Source organism: Rutidosis leptorrhynchoides, chromosome 7, assembly GCF_046630445.1.
Source record: "Rutidosis leptorrhynchoides isolate AG116_Rl617_1_P2 chromosome 7, CSIRO_AGI_Rlap_v1, whole genome shotgun sequence".
NCBI lineage: Eukaryota > Viridiplantae > Streptophyta > Magnoliopsida > Asterales > Asteraceae > Rutidosis > Rutidosis leptorrhynchoides.
In genome coordinates this window covers 365669641-365675640 of record NC_092339.1, presented here as the reverse complement: position 1 = coordinate 365675640, position 6000 = coordinate 365669641, and the positions used below count along the sequence as shown (strand labels likewise).

The 6000-nt window shown below is 29.4% G+C and overlaps 1 long non-coding RNA gene across 1 annotated transcript; it reads right to left on the bottom strand.

The window, feature by feature from the left end:
* Positions 1-1126: 1126 nt before the first annotated feature.
* LOC139858487 (uncharacterized) lies at positions 1127-3959 on the bottom strand. The gene is made up of 3 exons (XR_011762966.1): positions 3792-3959; positions 3435-3476; positions 1127-3200 (listed from the first exon to the last, which is right to left on the bottom strand). It is a non-coding gene; the product is annotated as an uncharacterized lncRNA (long non-coding RNA).
* Positions 3960-6000: the final 2041 nt, after the last annotated feature.

Here is a 6000-nt window from a genome sequence, read left to right as displayed (position 1 = left end):
CCCCTTCAAACTCCGCGAGTCGCGGAGGTTAATTTTACAGCTCAGTCCTTGGAGTTTCTCTGCCGACGGTTTTTTTTATTTATAAATATAATATATATATAATTAATATAATTAATTATATATTATATTATATTTATATACATAGTTAACTTGTAATTTTTAGTCCGTTGCGTCGAGCGTTAAGAGTTGACTCTGGTCCCGGTTCCGGATTTTCGAACGTCCTTGCGTACAATTTAATATCTTGTACTTTGCGTTTTGAATCTTGTACTCTTGTAATTTCGAGACGTTTCTTATCAATAATTGGAACCTTTTTTTATTGTCTTTTGTACTTTTGAGCTTTTTGGTCGTTTGCGTCTTCAATTCGTCGAATCTGTCTTTTGTCTTCACCTTTTATTATTTAAACGAATATCACTTGTAAATAGAACAATTGCAACTAAAAGCTTGTCTTTCTTGAGGAATAATGCTATGAAATATATGTTCGTTTTTAGCATTATCAATATGTTTAATACGAAGAGAATGAAAATACGTTTAGAAATTCTGTAACAGATGCACATTTAAGGTAATTAAATTAGCTACTCTATTCACACTTCATGACAAATCCTAAATTGATTACGTATTTTTGTATTTGATTTTTACGTAATTTTTGCAATTTATGACAAATTATAAATTAATTCAGATTAATGACATCATCATGGTGCTTTAAGAATTTTTAATTTAAAAATATTTATTTATTACATCATCATTTTAGAGATATAATAGAACTTATAGATAGATAGATTATGCTTGGCCTTTAAAAAAAAATAAATAAAATAAAATAAAAACTTGAGGGACTCGGATTGCAATTTTGTCTATAAACGAAGGACCAACGGAGCAAAAAAGTCGAAGAAAAGAGTAAAAAGACGATTTACCCTCACATGCATGGCACATGTCAAGGGTTAACGGCTAATTTAGACGGCAAACTGACGGAGGGACTCGAATTGCAAAATTTTGCAATTTTAAGGACTCGAAAATCAAAAAAAAACTTGAGGGACTCGGATTGCAATTTCGTGTATAATTGAAAGACCAACGAAGTAAAAAAGTCTATTATAAATTAAACCATATAATTGTTAAGTAAAACATCGCTACTAAATTTACAACTATTAGCCATTGAATTCCACCAAGATACGTTCTATAACATAATCTTCTTAAAACTCATGATAATGACATATTTGAAGCATTTCGAGACTCCTCGCCAAGTCCCAATATAGTAACCTTAACAGTATCATGTAAATCCTTAAAGCTTTAACAACCTTGATAAACACTTGGTGGCTTATAATATTAAATCTTATGTAGCAAAAGAAAGAAACTCTGTTACTCAATCTCAAGCAATCTATTGGTAAATATCGGAATTAGTCCATATATAAACCTTCAGCTATGTGAAATGTTAGTATGACCAAAAACCCCTTAACTGAAAGTAGTTTCAAATAGACATACATAATTATACATACTTATAGATCATTAAAATATCAAACTTTCCCCTATTTGAATGAGGTTTAGTATTTGATTGATCAGCACTATTTACAATATCGTCATAAGGCCGAAAGCAAATAATCCACGCAGTGTAAAGATTTTAATTGATAAATGGACATTGAAGAATATCCCGAAAGTTTCTTATAAGGAGAAAAATAAAGCATACCACATTGTTTATGTTTGTCCAAATATCTTTGACACCACGATGAGTCATTTAGAGTTTTTTTTTTTCTTTTTTTTGGCAATACTAATACTTGTTTGACCATAGGGGGATGCAGTCCCTACATTGTGCATATGACCAGCAAGTAAGCTTATTAACGTAGACATGAGTTAAATAATGGTGAGATTAGAGCATGTGCAACACACCTTTATGTTATTAATAATGTTTCCAAACCAACTGGTAGAGAAAAGATGAGCTGCCAAGAAAGCTCGACCGTTTAATATTGAAATTTTTTAATCACATAGCTCTCGAAGCCCTTAGGTAGTGAATCACAAATCAGTCACAGGGTTAAAAATATTGACAATTTCAATTAAATCCAGAGTTTCCTTGTCTAGCCCGAAAGATTGCAAATTATTCAACCTGTATTCACCGAGTTCATTTTAAACAATAAGAAATGGGTCAAATAAGTAGCAGTTGACTTCGGTTGCTTAAAACTTCATATAATGAGATACAAAAAATGCAACCTATATACTGAGATGTAATGGAGTAAAAATGACCCATGTCAACCTATATACTGGGTCAAATAAGTAACAGTTGACTTCCGTAATAGTCTCGGTATATAAACTTTTCCTAAAACTTTATATACTGAGATCTAATAAACACACAAATTTAGTAGACCAGATAATATGTAATGGTGTAAAAAATACCCATGCCCAGCTGCATGAATAATTTAAAACCCATCTCAGATATGCAAATTTTTGACATCAACTGTTGGCACTTTTTTGTAACTTTGAACTACAAAACTATATCATATTAAATTATCAACCATTCAAACCCATTTCAAAAGTACTCATATATAGTCTGTCTATTTTATAATAGAATGTCATACCAACGACCTTAAACCCATGATCAGACTGAATTTGTAGACTGCACTTACATTGATTTATCAATAAAAAACTGGCATGAATACTCTGACCCAAACAAATATGTAGAGGCAAACTTGACCCATTTCTTGAAGACTTCAAAATTGTCGAACCAAATCACTGATATAACATCAAACATCATCCCAGCCGATTTTACAGTAGTAATCTTGACCAAATCATAGATAATATAAATTGTAGATGTATCATTAAAAGTTAATTTTAATAAAATCATAAATCCCAAAAGTAGTAAGAGAAAGGTTAATTGTATAATAAATTCATTCATATAACCTGTTATTAACTTTTACCTTGGTAATAAATTCATTCATATGAGTAATATATATTGATAATATAAACAGAAACCAATCCATCATGAAAGGTGGAAGTGTATATATACCTTATCAAGGTAGAGAAAGGTGGAAATGTAATTAACTGAAGCCGACCATGCGATCTTATTGTTGGTTCTCGAAAAGCTCTCTATTGTGAAGAGCATATTCTTTAAGCTAACCATTCAACCTCAACTCTCGAGCAAATCCATCAACCAAATCCTTTTTACTTGTTATAAAAGTTCAGTATCAATGTGTACTGACCGCAAAGAAAAGAAAACATACCTGAACAAAAGCTTAAACCGTTTCATCAAAAAGACAAAATCTTTCAAATTAAAGGCCCCGAGAATTTAAAACACCAAAAACACAAATTCAAACAAAAAAGTGAAAATCACAATACCAATATAAAACTTTAATAAGAAGCATTAACACACAAAAACTCGAATGAGTTTTCAGTGTCAATAATCAAGCATACAAATTAACATGAAAGAGTGCACGAAATCAGATAAATTGAGTTACCTTGAAGTGTATAAATAAGAATCAACATGAAAAGACGATAACCTGAAAGTGTATGTATACATAAAACATCAGGACAAATTAAAGCCAAAATGTAAATAATTATTTGCAGAGCATTAGTTAAACTCACGTAGCATCCATCTAATCACCAATAACCTTATTTTATTGCATAATCACATGGTAAAAAATGTATTGAAGAAAGACAACAGTTTTCACATAGACATTTAAGTAAACAGTTGGCATACATCAATCGATTGCTCATTTAACTAATATAACATCATTTTAACACAACTATTTGAATCTAAGAAAGGAAAAAAATAAAAATAACTCAGTATATATAAAACCAACTCATAGTCATACCTTATTAGGTCTTCAAAATCCAAAGCCCAACTCAGCAAATATTCATCATCCAATAAGAAAGCAAACATGATTTCCTTTTAGCTAATTCAAAATAAAAATTAAAGACGCATAGGTTGGTAGAAATGAGAAACAAATAAAAATAGATAATGATTAACACCAAACCAGCTGCTAAGTATAGATTTGAAGGAAAAATGAAAAATAAATCCACCAGCATCAGCCTGCAACTCTGTAAGATGAAAACATAATAGTTACGTAGCTTTAAAGTCATGACATAAGGACATAAATTCGAAAAACTACGGATTAGATGAGATTAAATATTTTTGTATTCTTCAACGAACTACCTAAAAACTAAACTAATATCGTGATTTATAATCCATAAAGACCATAAGTTCGATTAGGTATGCGAATTTGATTTAGGTGAAAGAAGAATCGGATCTCAATGCAAGTCGTGTGTTATTTTTCAGAGGAAATTAGCTTTCTCTGTTTTTGGTATTTTTTGTTTAAGAAATTTTGGTTTTGAAGGTTATTAACAATTGAAGGTTAGGATTATGAGGTCATAAGCAATATTAGAAAAAAATTAAGGATCTAGATCATTTATGATTAATTTAATGAATAGTTAAGATTAGTTGAAGCTTTTTTAAAATGATCTATTTTAGCTTTTGTTATTATATATAAATATATAAAACTAGTGAAAATGGCCCGTGGAATTACGAATTTGTTTTAACGAAACAATTTAATGACATGTTTTAGGTATTAAGTAAATGTAAATGCTAAAGTCATTTATTTTAATGACTCGTTCGACTAAGAAACTTGTCGTTGTTTTTACAAATATACAGAGACATGTATTTTCGCATACATATGTAACGTAATTATGTAACGTAATTAATCTCGTAAACAGAATACATATTTGAATATTAATAATACAATAATTATAATTATAATTATTATAATAAAAATAAATAATAATAATAAGAAATTTTGCTAAAAGTTGAGTATTTATATTTTTAATAATAATTATTAGTAATAATAATAAATGCCTTTAGAAATTTTTTTAGAAAAATTAAAATACAATTATTATATTTATATGTTTTAAAATTTATAAATGTGAGATTAGTATTTCCTTTTATAAAAGATTTCCTTAATTATTTAATTTTAAATTAATTAAGAATTATGACATATGTACATGATCTTTAAATTTTTCTTTTTCTTATTTGATTTTTTTAAATGAAAGAAAAAATTTATTTATCATGTTATCATTTTAGGATTTTAATAGAATTTATAGATAGATAGATAGATTTAACAATTTATAGATATGGATGAGTGGCATGACGCGATATTTTAGAAAAATGAAGCATTGATGGAAGAATGAAAAAAATTAATATGAGATTGGTAAATGAAGAAATGGATTATTTGGACCACCAAATCATTTGCTCCATCACGCTTTTTTTCTCATAGCCTCTGGTTCCCTATAGCCTCTGGTTCCCTATAGATATACAAACTCATTTTTTTTCTTTTCTTTTTAGTTGATTATTAAATCAAATTATTAAAAAATAAATTGGTTCATTACCTTCATAGTGGTTAGAGGTCATTTTCCAATGTTACTGGTTGAATGATCTTCTGAATACCTACTCTTTAACTTGGGTTATATAACGAGTCTTTCTACCCTTTGGGTAGAAAAAATGTTTATCATCATATTTCTTTCTCATTCTTTACGTACGCAATATTAAGTATTGTTATTAATGTAAATTAGTTCTTATTCTTATTTTGTTTTAAGATTATAAATACTTAGTCGACTTACATAGTTACATGAGATCAATGAAGAGAGACTTTTGAATGTGAAATTACATGATGTTCTAACTTCTATTTAATGCTACTAGTGGATCTACTACTAGTAGTCACAAAATCACTTACGTAGAAAGGTTGACTCGACTAAAGATGGAGAAAATAAAAAAAATAAAGCTTTGAAGGAATATCGAGAGTGATACGAAAGATGATAGGCCTTCACCGATTTTGATTGGGCGTAATGGTAGGAATTTATTGTGATTGCGAGGATCCCTCGTGTAAGGGTTTTTGCAAGTCGTCTTATAATTTAAAAAGAGAAGTTCCTAGGGATCAATTCGAAGACGTGAAGAAGCGCTCAAGAAGGAACGGCGCTTCCAGTGGCAAATCCAGTGGCGGAATTTGAACCCGACCACAGATGGGGCAGATG